Here is a 20,627-nt window from a genome sequence, read left to right as displayed (position 1 = left end):
TTCACTGAAATATAATCAAGTTTGACGTATAATAATAAAAATAAGCTGTATTTTCAGCAGGATGCTTTACTCGTCCTTCTGTCTGATGTGACGTTTGATCCAGTATTAGTGAAATGAACAGCAGTAAATGAGTAAATGTTCTCAGACTTACATGAGTATCTGAGTGAAGCTTCTTTCTTAAACTCCTCTGAGAAAACACTGTGTTCTGGATCCTGATCCTCAACTGAAACATTTCTCTGAATGATGTCTCATATATTCCTGCTGTCACTGAGTCTTTAATATACTGTCATGTCTTGATTTTAGTTTAACTTTAGTTGACTTTAATTAGTTGTTAAAGAGCAGGACAAGACTGCAGAGCTTCCAGCAACATCTTCCTTCTGACCCACAGGGGAAAAAATGAAAGAGAAAGAAATGAAATTAACAAGAAAATACAGTCTGGCTTTTAAAAATGGTTTTCAAAAATAAATGAACATATTCATCTTCTACAACAAGATATTACCTGTTTCTTTTTCATATCTGATCTCAGTCCAGAAAGATCTTCCTCACAGTTTCTATCTCCTGTTTTCATCTTGACAGACTGAACAATCTCTGAGAGACTCGAGGCTGATATTCTCTGATGAACTGATGGGAGGAGGAAGAGACTGATGGGAGGGGAAAGAGACTGATGGGAGGAGAAAGAGACTGATGGGAGGAGGAAGAGACTGATGGGAGGAGAAAGAGACTGATGGGAGGAGAAAGAGACTGATGGGAGGAGGAAGAGACTGATGGGAGGAGGAAGAGGCTGATGGGAGGAGGAAGAGACTGATGGGAGGAAGAGACTGATGGGAGGAGGAAGAGACTGATGGGAGGAAGAGACTGATGGGAGGAGGAAGAGACTGATGGGAGGGGAAAGAGACTGATGGGAGGAGAAAGAGACTGATGGGAGGAGGAAGAGACTGATGGGAGGAGGAAGAGACTGATGGGAGGAGAAAGAGACTGATGGGAGGAGAAAGAGACTGATGGGAGGAGGAAGAGACTGATGGGAGGAGGAAGAGGCTGATGGGAGGAAAAAGAGACTGATGGGAGAGGAGGAGGAGACTGATGGGAGGAGAAAGAGACTGATGGGAGGAAAAACTAGAGTACAAGTACTAGCCTATGTTTTGTGTATTCATCTAACTTAGTGGTTCTCAACGTGGGGCGGTACTGCCCCCCATGGGCGTTCACGAGTTTACACCAAAGATCCAGGCAAGACAAGATTAAACATGTAATTACTTTCAAAATAATTGCCTACAAGATTCTAAAATCTGCCAGTTTAATGCGGCATGTAAGCTATGTATCGTTTATTTTGAAACGACTCTATTACTTCTCCAGTCATAGACTAGGGTTGCCATATTTTAAGGTGTGTTCGACATCGGCTGCGGCTGGATGTAACCGATAGCGAGAGTAGCCGCGTGCAGGCGGGGAGGAGCTGCAAACGAAGACGTGAAGTCAGACACTTTCTGGTTCCCGTAGTGACCACTCACGTGGTGTTCGCGTACTTTACCACAGCTGCAGTGAAATAAATGCAATATTTGCCAAATAATACACAGATGTATTTTAGAGACATTTTCATTCAATACTTTATTTACTGCTTCATACAGCGTCTGTTTGAACAAGAATAAAGTTCAACATAAGCTACTATCAATGAAGTGGAGTCTACGTTTATAGGATCAGTTTTAATTTGATAAACATGATACAATATAACATCGCAACGACATGAAAAGAGTGTTTACTGTTATAAAAAAAACTGATTTGTGAGCTTTGTTTAGAGGAACTAAAGGTGTTGAATAAACACGAAACACACGTGATCATTGTCATGCGGTGAATCCGGCCAATCGTGGAACAGCTGTGTCGTCATCAGCCCTCGTGCAGCCAGGGGGGTAATCCAGCACCCGGAAAGCGTACCATCCATTGACTCCCATTCATTTTGGCGTCACTTTGACAGCGAATAACTTTACATCTGAGGCGTTTAAAGACTCTATTTGTCCATTGTTTATTTCTAAAGAAACACGAAAATGTATAAAAGGCTCCATTACCTTGTATCTTAGGTTATGGCCCTGTAGAAGCAGTTTTTGTAAAAATTAGACTAACGATTGCATCATAACCACATGACTCTCTGGAAATTACCGTATAGACAGGAGGAGAAGCTTGCAGTCAATCAGGGGGACGTGGAGGCATAAAGTCCAAAAAAGTCAAGGGAGAAGCCCATAGAGAGTCATTAAGTTGCTCCTGCTCCTAGCTCATGTACAGCTCCTACTCACACTCTCCGTCTCTGCAAGATTCGGAAGGGAATGATTCAGATTTCTCTTGGCACAGCTACTAGAAGACTTACAACTGTCAGACAGGTTGCTCACGTCACATCCACGCCGTCAAGCTCAGCCATCAGGAAGTGAGTGCTTCTAATTTGCTTCACTTTTCTCCGTTGAAGTCTATGGGGTCGCTGTGTCCATTTCTTTTACTGTCTATGCATGCAGCCCAGTGCAGCCTCTCTTGATAAGCTGCGCTGGCTGAGTTCTCCGGCTACTCTCGAATCGCTCTCGCGGTACTTTGATGGCATAGCGTCGGCGCTGTATCAAGTCGGACAAAATTTCTAATCGGCATCATCTGCTTCAAGTCAGCCGCCGATCGGTCTGCGCATCGCTGGATGAAGTCGAACAAGCTTTTAGTTTTCAGAAAAGATGACAGGGGGCGTGGTTGCAGGGGGCGTGGCAACAAATACTTGACAAATGCATTTACAACCTTGCAACTATGTTATTGTACTTTAATACATAAAGTAATACATCATTTCCATTCAATGTTTGGCCCACAACAATATAATAATAACAAACAAATAAAAAAATAGTTTAGCTTTTTACACCTTTTACATGACATTGATTCTTATCATGGCCATAGGTAAAAAAAAAAAAAAAAAGTATACTACACTATTCAGTAAAAATTATTTCAGTCCTCCTGATGTTGTCTTGTGGGCTTCTAGGTCGCTAGCACCTTTATTTGACACTGACATGTGCCATCTTTGCAGGTCATGCATTCTGCTTTACACGGATCCGGACCGAGATGAAAACACAGGAATTTTCTCTGTTAATCACAAAAGCCCTTTACATTTGGGCTTTTTTTTTACGCTGTTCAGGAGCCATGTGCCACTGTTGACGAGCAAGCGCTGCTCTGACTCTTGTGCTTTGAGATGCAGTTTGACCAATGTTTGCGTTACGTACATGACCGGCCGACCGACCAATGGTGGCATGCGAGAAGGCGGGACCTAAAGCAAAAGAAAGCAAAAGCCAAATCCCGGACATTTTGGGCGAGCTAGAAATGCATTTTTTTAGGTCCAAAAAGAGGACATGTCCAGGAAAAAGAGGACGTATGGTCACCCTATCATAGACCAGTGCTCAAGCAATGACTGGAATTCATGGCTGACAAGAATAAGCATTCACATGCTCAAAAATGTGTTTGCGTGCTGACAACAATCCGGCGCTGGCTAGAATCATGCAGCGGAGGAATGGAAAGTTGACAAGCCATTAAAAAAGTATTGACTTAAGAACCACTTAGCCTATATATTTTCTAATATTTTCAATAAATCATGTTCCCATTCACTTTGAGTCATACTGAGGCCTGATGCGGTTTCGGGACGCAGCCCATTTGTCCACTCCTCGTGGATTACACTCTACTTAAATTTACTTTAACTACTAGGGTAAGCATAACCTTCAATTGTTCCTCTAAATACTTCCCATAAGCAAACACCTACCAGTGAATTTGATACAATTGTGGTTGATATGCCTGTTCTGATATTTACTTTTGGCTTTTGAGCAGTGGCAGCATAAAACTACTTGCACTTTAAGTTTTGGCAACATTGTGTCTGTTCTGCGCAGATGAAATTGATGGTTTGAGGTGCCTTACTTTTGACTTTTTTCCATTATTAGGGCAATTTCGTCTTTTTAATCTCATAACTTATTTTTTTATGGTTATGACATTTTATGTCAAAGAACACAGTAAACACTAGGGTATTACCAAAAGGGCTAATGGTAATAAGATACAACTGGGGACAATTCAGGACTAATCCACAAGAAAACTACAAACATGGCATAAGGAACAGGAAAACAAAACAGAATGGGCAAAATACAAACTAAGAGTTCAAGAACAAAACAGTGAACATTATATATTTGTGATCTACCCAAACATGATTCATTCTTCCTATGTGGAGGAAACGGGCCTACATACTGAGTTACAGGTGATCGATTTTTCAGTGCTAGTGATGGCAGAAATAAAGCTTTTCGAAACTTTTAATCATTAAACCAATTGGTTCAAAATTATTCACCATTTTGAAGTGTTCGAAACGCCACACACTGGTGACCCCTGCTGGTCAGAATCAATTAAAGGCAATTAATAAATCATCTAAAACCATTAAATATGAAGTTTCATGATACAATTTCTAATTTTATTAAATTGTAGGGCATGTTAAGTTTGTTTAATGGAGCATCCATGTATTAATAGAGTTTAATGGTCAATCAGACCAATAAGAAACTATTTAAGTCAAGTCACCTTTATTTATAGCCCTTTATACAATACAGATTGTTTCAAAGGAGCTGTACAGTGATAACAGGAAAATTGTACATTTCTTCTGTTCTTAAGCTGAAGTGTGTCTAGTGTTGATTCAGTTCCACTGTAAAGATCATTCATTATTCAATTAGTTCATTTCATCTCTAAAGCAGTTCTGCAGAAAACAGTGATGTCATCGTCCACCTCAGTTCAGTTCTCATACAACAACGTCAGCCTACAGTCAGATCAAAAATATTGTTGAATATTAAGGGCCCTATTTTAACGATGTAAGCGCATGGTCTAAAGCGCAGGGCGCAAGTGCAGTTAGGGTGTGTCCGAATCCACTTTTGCTAGTTTAACGAGGGGAAAAATGGTCAGAAAAATTTGCTAAATTTGTCATAGACGACCAAATCGTGGCCAAAATCGCACAGTGTTCATCCGGCTTTAGTTCTGTTGTGGCCACGAGATATTAATTTGTGGGAACATCATTAACTAGTGATAATACGTGAACGTGAGTCGTGGCCTCGAGATACTATGTTGAGAGAACAACATTTTTTTCTTGTGGCCACGAGCATGCATAAAAAAGAAACTTGTTCAGTTTCCCGCCACTCCTTGTTCCCAGGTTCACTGTCTTCGTTAGTTCATTTAGTTCAGCTGTGTCTTGTTAATTAGTCTTGTAAGCTCCCCTTGTTTGCCATGTTTACATTCCCTGGCTGCGTCCAAAACCGCATACTGCCCTGCTATATAGTAGGGAAAAAGCAGTAGGCGAGCGAATAAGTATGTCCGAATCCTTAATATCCATAAAAGAGTAGGTGAGAATTACCTGGGTGACGTACTAATTCTCGCTAAATTCTAAACATACGTTATCTATTTTTATTTGTCCATTGGTATTGATAAATTGTGGAAAATTAATGTTGTATAAAAAGTGAGTTAACACATCAGCATCAACCTCAACATGTAAATGTTTATTGATCTCATAAATCACAGAGGTAACGTGAATCTGGTCTGGATGTTACAGGGACAGATGAACACGTGTGTTTATCTGGTGGAGAGTGGCTCATGAAGGCTTTGAGTGAGTATACTACTGAAATGAATAAAAAAAAAATCTATTTAAATCTTAAGTTGTAGTTTATTTTAATTATTGTAATTTCACACAGAGTTATTAAAGCACTGATTCTTGATTTCTGTGCATTTGCTGCAGAGCTTTTGTGGTGGAGCAGAGGTTGCAAGGCAGGGTGACGGTGTCATTTGTGGGGGGAAAAAGGAAAACCTGAAAAAAAATAAAAATACGATTATTTTGTTACTTGCAATACAGAAATCAAATCATGACATTGTGCCGTTAACATGTCTGTTTTTATTATGTTTTGTGCATTTTTGTAGGATTCTGAAATTTCTGCATATCATCATCACTGAGGATGAGGAGCCCAGAGCTGAATCCTGGAAATGGTGCCATGGATGAGACCCTCCATCACTCCACTGGGCCTTATTGCCTCAGATTGTGAAGCAGAGAGCAGCACGAAACAACCTCCGGCACAAAGGCATGGCTCACCTCTGGCTGTGAAGAAAATAGAGCACCAGCTTGTTTTCAGCATGTTAAAGACTCGCTCTACTATGCTTCTCTCACGGGAGTGTTTGCTGTTGAGACGAGTCTCACAGAGTTCTGTACAGGCTCTCTGTATGAGGTGGTTAGGGAGACGGTGCACTCAAGCAAAGATAGCCTCGATGTCCCTTTCCCATCCATGATCAGATTCCAGTATGACTGCAGCAATGAGGGACATGATGGACGGCAGAGACAGGTGAAGGTGGGAACGGTGGTAAGCATAAAGAGATTTGAATTCTGAAAGCTGAGATCAAAGAGTTAAAGTCCCAGTTTGCCACAAAGGTAACTCAGTCGCAGCCTGTGGTAGATCACAAACCCACCTCCAGTCTTAAAACAAATGCCAGTGACATTCAACAAGAAGGAGAAGTTGCTGTTCTCAAGAAGCAAGAGAAGAGCCTACAACAGAAAGTCACAGGAAAAAAAACTGTCACCAAGATGGGGTTTCAGCTCTCACTCTGAATGCCAGTAAACCACTGGTAAGTCCAAGAAAGCAGTACAATGACTCCGAAGAGTATTTTTGCTACAACTGTGAAGAGGAAGAGCATATTGCCCCACGATGTCAAAATCCTGAAAATAAGGATAAAGTCATTTAAAAATGAATTCGGTCAAACAGAAAAATGAAATGGGGACAAAAAGAAATGCCCTCAGAAACAGAAAAGAGTAATACCTCCTGTTCAGCGAAAAAGAGTGCTGTTAGGTGGAAGGCAAATTCCAGAAGGACTGATTGGACCCCCCTCTACTGTACAGTTGCGTTTAAATGAACAGCCATGCTCTGCTTTATTGGACAGTGGCTCCCAAGTGACATAATCTATGAGGAGTGGTACAGAAAATATCTACCTGAGGTTCCAATCTATCCTGTGTCTGGGTTGGCTGCATGGGGTTTAAGTGACTCCAGTTATCCGTATATAGGGTATGTAGTAGTGAACATTGAATTCCTAGAGAAAGCCACGGGCAGAGTCCTGCACGGGTCCGATTTTGTAAATCCGCACCCGCCCATACCCGCAGTGCTTAAAACCGCATCCGACCCGTTTTTCCGACAGCAGCACTAATTAAAATCCGCACCCGACCCGACCTGCTTAAAATAGAACCGACACCCGACCCGCACCCAAAATAAAATCAGTTTAGCCTATATCACATTATAGACACACTTACAAAAATGTTTATTGCCAGGTCATACAGAAGTTATTACACGACAATTAACACAAGGACAACTTCAGCCGAAGCTGTCAAAAGGCCGGTACATGAAGAACAACATGGCTAACGTTACCACAAAACTGAGTAGCCTTAACATTTTACCAATCGAACAGACTACAACACTATATGCCACGCAATTTTGTCTAGCCTACATCTGACAATTTTGGGTTCAAACATGCCCTGCACACCACACATACTTTTTTCGAACAGACTACAATCGAACAGACTACAACACTATATGCCACGCAATTTTGTCTAGCCTACATCTGACAATTTTGGGTTCAAACATCCCCTGCACACCACACATACTTTTTTTTTTTTTATACCTTTATTTAACCAGGAGGTCCCATTGAGATTCAGAATCTCTTTTACAAGAGAGACCTGGCCAAGGTAGCAACCAAATCACAACAAATGCATACATAACAAACACCAAATTACATTTTCACGATAAAAAAAAAAAGTACAAAATGTTAAAAATAAAAATATAAAACACAACGAGACTCTTAAGAAAAACAAGAACATGTCTCCATCACAACACTCTTTACAGTAGTTTTAAATTCATTTATGGACATAAGAGTTTCTAACTTTAGCTCTTTTTGTAGATTATTCCACCCCCAAGGTGCTAAATAAGAAAAAACAGTTTTTCCCAATTCGGTTTTAACTCGTGGAACATTAAAAAGCAACCACTTTGAGGAGCGTAGCTGATAGATACCAGAGCAGACAGAGAGGAGGTTACAGAGGTACAGTGGAAATTTGCCAAGTATAGCTTTATAAATAAAGATATACCAGTGCTGTTGTCTACGAATTTTAAGTGATGTCCATCCAACTAAATCATAAAGAATGCAGTGATGGGTAAGGGACTTTGTATTTGTTATGAATCGTAGTGATGCATGGTAAACTGAATCAACATGACGCAGGATGGAAAATGCAGCATGCATGTACAATATATCTTCATAATCAATTACAGGCAGAAAAGTAGCTTCCACAAGTTTCTTCTTAGCACTAAAAGTAAAGCAAGATTTGTTTCTGTAATAGAAGCCGAGCTTGACTTTAAGTTTCTTAACTAAAGCAGTAATATGTACATTGAAGGAAAGCTTATCATCTATCCATATCCCCAAGTACTCGTATGAAGATTTTCCCACTTAACGGTGTTAAATAAAAAAAAATACTGTTCAATAGAACTGCTTGGTTACCACAGTTCTCTGCGTGCTTCCTCAGCGATGAAGTTCCACATTTGCGGCTATCCCACACGAAAATGCATGCAGCAAAGCCTTTCACAATATTTTCTTCAGATAACTCCAAATTTCTCCCACACACTGGACTTGATTTTTGATGACGTATTGTCGACAACTTTACAATCTCCACTAGCTATTCTTTTCTTCAACTCCTCAGCATCCATCTCGACGACTGCAGATCGCGCGCGCGGTTATGATGAATTTCCCCTGAGTCTCTTGCCCAGAGGTGAGTGGTGCGCAAAAATGTGAGGTGGAAATGACAGAGCCCCTTGAGGAAACAGTACTGATGATAGATGCGTCTTCTGTGACTTCACTTCCGGCTGGGGTGTTAGTACAAACCGTCATAGTGGTAAGTGAGGCAATGGGAAACAGTCAGTTACTGGTGCCCTTGCAAAATGAATCAATGAAAGAAGTGACCATTCCGGTAGGGACTGTCTTTGGCCATTTGTACTTAGCAGACCTGGTTAGCCCTTCTTCCATAAGTGAAACTGTTGATGAGATGATTGATCCAAAACTGTTCAACTTTGGGGATTCACCCATTTCAGCAGAATGGAGGGAGAGACTCCAACAAAAGTTGAGCAAAAGAACCAAAGTATTCTCGCTTCACAAGCGGGATGTAAGACTCGCTAGGGGAGTAGAGCATAACATACTGCTTTCCGATTCAAGACCCTTTCGAGAGCACTCTAGGCGTCTAGCACCCGCAGATATAGACGATGTGAGGAAACATCTCCAAGACCTCTTGACTGTTGGTATTATTAAAGAGTCACGCAGCCCATGTGCATCCACAATCGTGACTGCAAGGAAAAAGAATGGAGCCGTCCATATGTGTATTGATTATCGAACCCTGAACTCAAGAACTGTTCCCCACCAATACAAAACACCCAGAATTGACGATGCACTGGACTGTCTAGCAGGTAGTCAGTGGTTTTCTGTTCTCGATTTAAGAAGTGGCTATTATCAGATAGACATGGCAGAAGCCGACAAGGAAAAAACTGCTTTTATCTGCCCATTAGGATTTTCCAATTCTAGAGGATGCCACAAAGGGTCACTAGAGTGCCAGCGATGTTCCAGAGACTAATGGAGAGAGTCGTCGGGGACATGAACCTACTCCAAGTCTTGGTGTACAGTATCTAGATGATTAAATAGTCTTTGGAAGGACTCTGGAGGAGCCATTTATGCAAGATGGGCTGTAAGCCTACTCACTGTCACAGTCCTGCTCATTCACAGTTTTTACTTTTCGATCATGGTTTGCATGTTTAGTGAAGTTTCTAATTGACCGTTCGCAAAGACCCTCCCCCTTTAGTTACTGTTGCTATGTCCGACACAGTGAAATATACATCGCGGAGCAGAGAGGACACTGACAACGTGCTGACAGACAGGACAGAGCAGGTTACTTTTAATATGTAAACAAAGTCTCAACTTTCAAATTTGGTCATTTTATAAAGAAATTTAATAATAAATACCGTTTTGTGGCTCTTTAATGTGTCGTGAAGGATCGCTGTAGCAGCCTCTTAAAGCTGCTCGTGAACCGATCATCTCTTCCTTCTAGTTAATTTATAGCATCAAATAAACATGAATATACATAAGAAGCAATGTTGTTTTAACTGCAGAAAGACGTCAGTACACACCGTTATTCAAGTTCAAATCCTCCAACGTTAATCTACTAACTCTCCTGACTGCTTTGTCGGACAGAAATGGCGGATTATGATTGGTCAGATCGCCTGTCAATCGCCTGTCAATCAAACTCCCTGCGAAGGGTAAATTTACTGCTGTCGAGATGATTTGCATTCCTCACTTAACATTAGCGGATGCCTTTTCAGATGAGTGTGCATTGCACTTGTACTTTTGTTGTATGTCAGGACAGACTTACTTTCCAAGTGACATTTTTACAAGCTTCATCTTTAGTGAAGTATTTCCACACACTTGATGGTGACAATCATAGTGTCACATGATCAACGCGACTAGTCGACGTCAAGCTTAAAGCGCCACGGCATTGCATTAAGGTCGACTAGTCGACTAATCGACTAGTCGGTTCAACCCCTAGTGGCTACTATCGTCGGTTCATTGCTAATTGCTTTTCCATTGTTAGGCCATTGACTGAGCTCACTAAGGGCTATGCGCCAACACAACATGGAAAGAAGGCAGGCAAAGAAAAGAGCATGACCTACTTCAAGGAATCAGAGCCTTTTGGAGAGCGATGGGATGAATCCTGCTGGTCCGCTTTTCAACAGACAATTCATTGCTTAGCACATGCTCCTGTTTTAGCCTTTGCAGATCCCAGTAAGCCATACATCCACCATGTGGATGCTAGCTTGAAGGGCCTTGGTGCTTGGTGCTATTGGTGTTATATCAAGAGCACCTGGAAGGATTGCGGCCAGTGGCTTTCGCAAGCAGAAAATTGAGACCAGCAGAACAAAGGTACCCCATTCATTAGCTAGAATTTCTTTCATTGAAATGGGCAGTCGTGGACAAATTCCATGATTACTTGTATGGGGCTAAATTTCATGTCAGAATCGACAACAACCCACTCACATATGTGTTGATATCTGCTAAGCCGAATGCAACAGGCCACAGGTGGCTAGCAGCTCTTGCTACGTATGATTTTAGCATTCAGTATAGACCCGGAAAGAACAACACAGATGCTGATTTGTTGTCCAGGAGATTTGTGGATGAGGATGAAGCTAATAAGAGGAGAGACATACCTGTGTCTGGTGTAAAGTCCATAAGTCAGGGGGTGAGTTATCAGATGTCCTTGGAAGCCAATCCCAGATGTGTGGAACAGGCCCTCCAGCGTCCATACCAGAAGCTTACGCCTATCCCAACAGGTTGGAGCTTAATTCTTTATACTTGCTGTCTCAACCGGAGTTGATTAAAGCTCAGAACGAAGATCGGACTGTGAGACAGGTGATAACTGCCCTGAAGGAACAAAAGTGGTCAACCAAAATAACAGATCCCGAGGTGGTGGCATTGAGGTATAAAGCTGGAAAACTACTGATGAAAGATGGATTGCTTCAGTGAGTAACCAAAAAGTCTGATAGAGAATTCTTTCAATTGGTAACTTGTGCCCACCAAGTTCCGAGAAGTAGTTCTTAAAGCCATGTATGAGGATCTAGGTCATCTAGGGGTTGAAAGGATTACGGAACTTTTGAGAAATCGATTCTACTGGCCCAAGATGTCTCTTGATGTGCAAGAATATGTCAAGAACTGTGGAACTTGCATGTCAAAGAGCTGCCCCATTGCATCAGATAACGAGTAGTAGACCGATTGACTTAGTGTGTATCGATTTTCTTTCAGTGGAGCCAGATTCAAAAGGTTTGGGCAACGTGTTAGTAATTACCGATCACTTCACAAGTTATGCACAAGTGTTTCCCAGTAAGAATCAAAAAGCTCTTACTGTTGCTAAAATACTGGTCGAGAAGTATTTCATTCATTATGGCCTACCAGCACGCATTCACTCGGATCAGGGTCATGACTTTGAGAGTCCACTGATAAAGGAGTTGTTGAACCTGCTTGGTATAAGAAAATCAAGAACAACGCCATATCATCCTCAGGGTGACCCGCAGCCTGAGCGGTTCAATCGTACCCTCTTAGCCATGCTTGGATCCCTGAGTGCTGAGAAAAAATGAAATTGGAGCCAACAGAAACCCTACTTGGTGCATGCTTATAGTACCAAGAATGATGCTACCAGGTACTCAGCCTATTACCTGATGTTCGGGAGAGAAGCCCGGCTAAATATAGACATCTGTTTTGGGACTTTACCAAATAGGATGAATGATGTGTCACACTCACAGTACATCAGCGATATGAAAAAAGATCTAAAACGGGCTTACCAGTTTGCAATGGAAGACGCCGAAAAAGTCCATCATGTGGACAGATCCGTCCCATGAATAAAAGATCATGTGACAAACGAGTGTCATTTCAATCCTTGAATTCTGGGCATCGCATGTTGATCAAGGTTGAAGTGGAAACACAAGCTTCAAACCAGATGGAGTCCAGTACCCTATGTAGTCTGTGAAAAACTCCCAAATATACCAGTATACCGGGTAAAACCTGAAACAGGAAACGGAAGTGTCAGAACACTTCACAGAGACCAACTATTACCCATAGGGCAACTGGTGAGGTGGCCACAAAACAAAGTGGAAACAAACCCGGTGAGGAGGAAGAAAAGAACGTCTCCGGTTACTATCGTAACTTCGGTTCCCTGAGAGGCGGGAGCGAGATATTACATTGTCTATGACGTATATGGGAACTCCTCCCCTCCTCCACTTCTGCTGAAATCTTATGGGCTAACGCCAGCTGAAACAGCTGGCCAATTGACGCAAATATGCAAATACTGACAAGCCCGCTGCCAGTATAAAATGCATGTGTGTGACAATTGCGTCAGAATCACGACCGAACGCTAGCACAGCTGATCAAACAGCGAGCACGGCGGCTAACGTAATGTCTCGTTCCCGCCTCTCAGCGAACCGAGGTTATGTTAGTAACCGGAGATGTTCCCTTTCAAGGCGGTAACTCAACATTACGTCGTCTATGATGTATATGGGAACTGTATAAAATCCCGCCGTGAGAGCAGTGAAGATAAGCCCTGAACGGGGTCAGTCACATCCACACAAGCAAGACAGTTCTAGCCAATAGCCGCATCGCTAAGAGTACTCACATCTGATAGGCGGAACTAGACAAAGAGACATCTGTTCCTACCCTAACAACATTTGCATATCTTAATGCAATGAATGCGAAAGCTGCACTGAATAGGGCAGACACAACACAATAAGCACGAGAGCACGAGAGTTAAACACAGAGTCGACGGCGTTTGCGGTGACAACTGCATAAACCTTATAAACCATAACACAGAGTTAGCAGCCTTGGTAACTACTGCATAGCTGGTTATAACAGTTCACAATACAAGAATAAAACTTAACTCACCGGAAGTACATGTGACGCTACAGAGGGTACATCCAGCTTGTAAAAACTGGCGAATGTGTTCTGGGAGACCAGCCAGCAGCAGACATAATCTTGGATAGACATAGCCCATGACCAAGCCCATGAGGAAGCAATTGCCCTCGTAGAATGAGCTCTGATGTTGAGGGGACAGTTTTCCCCCTGGCATTCGTAAGCCAACACAATAGTGTCCACAATCCAGCGAGAAAGTCTCTGTTTTGAAACAGCACGTTCCTTATTACATCCACCAAAGCACACGAACAGCTGGTCCGACTGACGAAAGGCGACCGAGCGATCCACATAACTCACATCCTCAAAGTCTTAACAGGGCAAACAGCGCTCTGAGCATCAGCGTCACGCGAGGCTGACGGCTCAGCAGATAAGGCGGGCAGGGAAACAACATGTGTTTTAAATGGTGTATCGAGTGACTTAGGAACGTAACCTGGTCTCGGCCGGAGAGTGACATTACAGTCGCCAGGTCCGAAACAGATGCATTATCATTCACTGAAAACACGAGTTTGAACGTCTCCAGTACGCTTCGCCGAGGCGAGAGCAAGAAGCAAGGTTGCCTCAGGGAAAGCTCCTTAACCGCAATCGAAGCTAAGGCTCAAACGGTGGTAGAGATAGAGCCCTCAGAACTAGAGTTAGATCTCACGGCGGCACGGAGGGCGTGCGGAGGGAGGGCAATGACCTGGCACCATTCCGTGAAAACTCCCCACTTCAGAGCGTAGAGGCGCCTGGTAGAAGGCGCGCGTGCCTCCGTAAGTGTGCTCCGCACTCGTGAGTGCAGAGCGTCCCGCTCATTTAGGGTCCCCGCAATGTCCGATCCACGGTTCAGTGATACCGGGGATGTGCGCCGCTCTTATGGAGAGAAGTGTTGGTCCGCCCACAACAGGAGACTCGCTGCCTGTTTGAATAGAGCTCTGGAGCGCACGCCGCCCTGGCGATTTATGTACGAGACCACAGACGTGTTGTCGGTTCGAGTCAGTACATGTTGCCGCTCCAATTTCGACCGAAAGGCTTGTAGGGCTAAGGTCACCTCTTCCATTATTCCAAACGGTTTATGTGCCACCTTCTCTGTGACTCCGACCACAGGCCTGAGGCAGGCATGCCCAGGCAAACTGCTCCCCAGCCTGAAGTTGACGCGTCCGTCGAGACCACGGTGCGCTGCGTCATTATATTCAAAGGAACTCCTGGGCTGAGCATATCCGGGCTGTTCCACGGTCTCAGAGTGCTGACGCAACTGTGAGTGACCGTAATGTGCCCGAAGACCACGCCCTCGGCGGAACTCGAGTTTTCAGCCAAAACTGCAGCGGCTGCATATGCATATGCAGCAGACCCAGATGGCATTCTGAAGAAGCCGCCATCAGTCCCAGAAGCCTCTGAAATTCCCTCAGTAAAACAGATCTGCCCGGTCTGAAACGGCGCAGAGTCGATGAAATTGTCTCTATGCATTCTTGAGAGAGATGGGCTCGCATCGCCATTGAGTCCAAACATACCCCATGTTTCCACGTTAGCACATCTTTTGAGTGGGCTAAAATCAGCCAATCGTCCAGATAAGCGCTGCGTCCACACACAATTAGAAAAGGTGCGGCTGAACGCGCGTTTGTGAAGTGCTCGGTTGATGGGTCTCAGGTCCAGAATCGGACGGAGTCCTCCATCCTTCTTTGGCACCGTAGAATGCGCTCTCCTGCTCGCTCGGAGGGACACGCTCTATCGCTCCTTTCTCGAGCAGACTGAGAACTTCCTGTCTCAGAACGGGAAGGTTTTGGGGCAAAGTCAGTGACGGGACCACGCCATTGAAGCGGGGAGGTCTGCGTTTGAACTGGAGAGAATATCCGTGCTGAATTATTCCCAGTATCCACGGTGAAACGCCCGGGATAGCCCTCCATGCGTCCAGGAAGTGACACAGCGGACGCGTTAGCTCTACGGCCATCGTAGCCACTGATGGCATGTTTTGACCGGAGCCCCGCCCCCACGAGGCTAGAAGCACTGGCGGAAGGGCGGTTCGCGACGGGCATTGTGTGGTGCTGGCACTCTCGTGCCCTCGAGAGACCATTATAATCATGGGTTGTGGCTCTGCACTGCTCTGACACAGGGCGAGTGACACATTACAGCGGGCGTGTTAGCTCTACGGCCACCGTAGCCACTGATGGCGTGTTTTGACCGGAGCCCCGCCCCCGCGAGGCTAGAAGCACTGGCGGGAGGGCGGTTCGCGGCGGGCATTGTGTGGTGCTGGCACTCTCGTGCCCTCGAGAGACCATTATAATCATGGGTTGTGGCTCTGCGCTGCTCTGAGACAGGGCGAGTGACACAGTAATGGGTGCAAGAGGAAGAAAAAGGTCTTTTGTGAATGGATACATGTTTCTATTGTGGAATTCCTCACACAAACAGCATTTAAACACACATAGCAATCGTCGCCGTAGGAACATGGGGGACATGATGCATTTGAACATTGCGCTTGGGGGCGGGGCCTCCAGCGCGCTCTCTCTTCCTCTTAATCGGACCGTCAGGAAGACGGCTTGGTAGCCGAGGATGGCGCACTGGCTCTCTCGCGGCGCGGGCTCCTCCTCTGACCCTGACGTTTCCTTCCAGGCCATGACCACTGCTTGTTTCGGCCGAAACGAGCGGTCGGTTCGGGGCGGGGTGCCACGGCGGGCTGCCTAGCCGCTCCTTGAGCCTGGCGAGGTGCAGAAGAAGAGCGGGACCTCGCAGATGATGATTGGTGTGAGCGACGGGGCATCACGTGGCTCATCGCTTTGGCGCGCTTCTGCGTCTCGGAGAAACGCTAAGTGAGCTACTCCACGGCATCACCAAAGAGGCCAGAGGGAGTGACTGGAGCGTTTAAGAGCGTCTTGCGGTCCGCGTCCTCCAGGTCAGCTAGGGTAAGCCATAGGTGCCTGTTAAGGATGACCATGAGCCCCATGGAACGGCTGATGGCTTGAGCAGAGCGCCTGATGACGTCCGCGTAAACTGCGCCGTCATCGAGGAATTGAAGCAGTTTTACCTGGAGTATTGCCATGGCGTCCGAACCCAATTGTTTTCAGAGGAAGACGGGCACAGGTGCGCGGCAACAGTCTCCTCGACGGGGGGCATGCACACATACCTGTGGGCTTCCGCCCTGTCCAAAGTTGATAGCGTCAAACTCGTTTTCGGGCGGGGGAGGGCCCACCAGCGGCTCGCTGGCGGCAGTGGGCCTCATCCCCGCTGTTGCCCGAGCCAATCTCCTCTGGCTCTGAGGGCGCGCACTGGCAGCTCGGCGCAGTTGGCGCACGTGTCCAGAACTGGTTTTTGAAGGTCAGGCGGGTCAAAGGAACCCGCACATATCTGGCATGTAGCAGCCATCGGATGTGGATTGGAAAACAGGGGTGAGTAGTCCTCTATTGCAACTTCCTTACGATGGCTTAGATAAGACTTCTAGCGTGAAGAAAGAGATTCTGACGCAATTGTCGTGCACATGCATTTTATACTGCCAGCGGGCTTGTCAGTATTTGCATATTTGCGTCAATTGGCCAGCTGTTCCAGCTGGCGTTAGCCCATAAGATTTCAGCAGAAGTGGAGGAGGGGAGGAGTTCCCATATAAGTCATAGACGACGTAATGTTGAGTTACCGCCTTGAAAGGGAACTGATGTTGATGCTCCGGCACTGACAAATGAAGATGTGTCATCCTCTGAGACCTCATCTGAGTTTGAATACACTGTTAGACTTTTCTGTAATTTTTACAGATATTTACTTTAAATCCCCCAGTATTATACTGCTATTTCTAATAACTGTGATTCCCATTGCATCATGGGAATTTTCTGTGAAGTCGAACACCACATACAGCTAGACTTCCTGTATTTTTTTATTTATTTGCTGTATACTACTGTATTTGACGTAACGGTCTCTCTGGCTGGCACCATTCCATCGTGCTTTTTATTTCCTAATTTTTGCCTTACACGCGTGTCTACAACGCTATAATAGCCAGAGGCTGTCTATATTGGACACATAAGCGACCGGACCTTTAATACAAAATGCAAACCTGTTTGTCCCTTGTCAGAAATAGCGCGAGCGGCGAGCGCTAGGACTCGGAGTACCGTACGTCAGAAATATAACGGGACATCACTATATACACTATCTGGGATTTGTCGTGTCGCGCCGGAGCATCCAGTGTAATATCACTGGGTTCTGTCTGTCTTTTGTTGGATAGCGCCGTTCGTGTCTGGCCCGGGGTAGAGACGGAATTCACTTTACCGGGAGGCCAGCAAGCAAGGTAAAAAAAATAAAAATAAAAAAAATAATAATGATAATAATTTTATGTCTGTGTTTACAGGATTGTGCCCAGTTTAACCTATGTTATACTCATCAACATGGCAGTAACGAACTTCACCACGGTAAACTGCGCTAACGTTTCATTTTACAGACTTTGTTAGATTATTGAATTGTCGAGTTAAAATACACCAACGAGTAACGCCTAGTTTACATTAACAATAAATTAACTAATGTGAAATTCTGTTTTGGTTGTAGATAATTTGGCCTACTGATGAGAATTAAAATAACATTTTATGTTAAGTTTTATTTGGCTTGCGTCCACCTTTCTAATTTTAGCATTAGTTTGCAAACTATAACATATTATAGTTTTTTATTTTTTATTTTTTATGGAATTTTATATTTACTTCCATTTTTGTATGTGTTTAAAGGCAACTGCAACAAAGCGCCAATTCACGCCAGTGACAGGCAGTAGCCTATAGCAAGATTCCGGAGGTAGGCCATTTGTGATATATTTTGAGATAAGTTTGCTGAAACGATTAGCAATATGTTTTAAGTGCTTTGGAGCCACTGGTGCAGACTAGGTAGAATACAATATCTTATAAAATCTCTATAAAATTGGCTAACTTTATATCAAATAAGTGACCTTTGCATCATGTCTAACTTTATATGTACTACACAGCAAATGAACCAATCAGAAGATGGACCATTTTCTATGTTCAGTCTCACCAGATTAAATGTATCCAGGTAAGCACTGCAGTAAAACTCTCACTAATTCATTCATTCCAAATCTAGCATTCTAAACAACTTAAGTTTATATTTTTGCATTATTTTGAGATTTTTTATTAGGCAGAAGACTCTCTACCTTTGCAGTCCCACCTGAACAGGAAGGTCCTAATATCAGCACACAGGTGGGTTAACTACTGTAGGAAGGAGAACGATCATCACACAGTGATTTCTTGCATGTGTCTTACAGTGTATTTGTCTCAAACAGGAACCCCTTCACTGCAGACAAGCTGAAATGGGCTTAAATCATCGATTTCAGTCTTTCTCAGCATTTTTGGACAAAATTTAGGATTTGTAAGTATTAAAATTTAATCTGGCATAATTTTATTTAGTTCAGTTGAAATGTTTGAATATGCTATTGACAAAAGCTGTTTACAAATATATATTCTTAAAGGGATACTCCACTTTAAAATGAAAATTCTGTCATCATATACTCACCCTCATGTTGTTTCAAACCTGTATGAATTTCTTTCTTCTGCTGAACAGAAAGGAAGATATTTAGAAGAATATCAGTAACCAGACAGTTTCTGGTCTCATTGACTTCCATAGAAGGAAAAAATATACTATGGAAGTCAATGAGACCAGAAACTGTCTGGTTACTGATATTCTTCTAAATATCTTCCTTTCTGTTCAGAAAGATTTGAAACAACATGAGGCTGAGTATTATGACAGAATTTTCATTTTAAAGTGGAGTATCCCTTTAAAGGGATACTTCACCTCTGGAAAGATGAATGTGTATTTAAAATAGGTCATTTATGTAGAAGAAATGTGAAATTATTTTTGAATTTGGAGCTTTCTAGACTGAGAAAAGCCAGAAAATGTATTTTTGGCTTATGTGGATGAAAGACAACAACTCCCAGAATGCACTAGCTTCGCTGCCCTAGGAGGCCACTCCCAAGCCACTCCTACCGGTAAGAGAGCGCAGTTGAAAACAACAAGGCTAGGCTACTAGTGAGACTCCGTGACGAGTTTGCCCGGGATTTCGAGATCGCCCAAAATGTTCGGGATTCGGCTATTGCGTTCTACAGTCGCCATTCATTATGTTTACTGTGGCGAGCAGGACGAGGCTGAGAGCCGCGATTACTGAGACGCACCGGTCTCGTATCTTTCACGGAGGAGCGGGAATTTTCTTAGCAATGTTAAAACGCACATCAACCGATCACTTGTTTAGCGTTCATGTAAACACTACATTCAGATTCACCAATCGGAATGAATTCAGTTAGATTGAAACAAAAGGTGTGCATGTAAATAATGAATGGCGACTGCAGAAAGCAAAAGCCGAATCCCGGACATTTTGGACGATCTCGACGGCCGGACATGTCCGGGAAAAAGAGGATGGTAACCCCTAATACTCAGCTTTCTCCTACTACTCAGCTTTCTCCACAGAGCAAGAGCTTAGCTTCCAAAGAAAGACGGCTGACACTATGTGTATATTCTGTGAGTGAGATCCCACCCTCTATGGGCGGGTTGAAGACATGCGGAACAGCTCCTCCTACTGGCTGTAGTCTTTAGCCTCTGGCCAAAAAATCCTCCGATGATGCAAAATGACGATTTTTGCGTCATCTGAGGATTTTTTCCAGACAAAAAATACATAAATCTCTCGTCTCAGGGGGATATGAGGGTGGAAAGCACGATAATTCGAAAATACTACAGGTTTTCTACTAATACAAAGCTTAATGCTAAATCCTGAAGTATCCCTTTAAGTTATTGTAAAAATAATAATAAAAATGTAAAAAAGGAGGTTACAAATATTTTGACACTAATATTCTCTCTCTCTCTCTCTCTCTCTCTCTCTCTCTCTCTCTCTCTCTCTCTCTCTCTCTCTCTCTCTCTCCCTCTCTCTCTGTCTCTCTCTCTCTCTCTCTCTCTCTCTCTCTCTCTCTCTCTCTCTCTCTCATATATATAGTGTTGGACAGGATCTCCTCTGAAGGACTGAGTACATAGTGTTTGTGGACACGCACACAGACCAGGGAACATTCTGATGTTGTCAGTCAAGTTCTGAACAGGAACCAATCTTTGGAGAAGTTAATTTATTCGCAAAGGTGAACAAAAACATTGTGTTGACTTTTTAAAGA

At 43.7% G+C, this 20,627-nt stretch overlaps 1 protein-coding gene across 5 annotated transcripts in view; it reads right to left on the bottom strand.

Annotated features, from left to right (window-relative positions):
* LOC309475524 (T-lymphocyte activation antigen CD86-like) overlaps positions 1–20,627 on the bottom strand; it is a 226,337-nt gene that overhangs the window by 153,026 nt on the left and 52,684 nt on the right. For 2 of the 5 annotated variants that reach the window (XR_014197676.1, XR_014197677.1), the window contains exons 2-3: positions 500–621; positions 152–377 (exon numbers count right to left, since the gene is read on the bottom strand). The exons of 1 other annotated variant lie outside the window; for it this stretch is intronic. The gene's annotated coding sequence lies outside the window, so the exon portion shown is untranslated. The remainder of the gene's footprint in view (positions 1–151; positions 378–499; positions 622–20,627) is intronic. 2 more of the 5 variants (XR_014197678.1, XR_014197681.1) reach the window with 2 other exon arrangements.

The sequence above is a fragment of the Leuciscus leuciscus genome (genome assembly GCF_965113295.1).
Source record: "Leuciscus leuciscus genome assembly, chromosome: 15".
Classification (NCBI taxonomy): Eukaryota; Metazoa; Chordata; class Actinopteri; order Cypriniformes; family Leuciscidae; genus Leuciscus; species Leuciscus leuciscus.
Note: the sequence above shows the minus strand (reverse complement) of the source record. Positions and strands in the feature narration are given on the sequence as shown.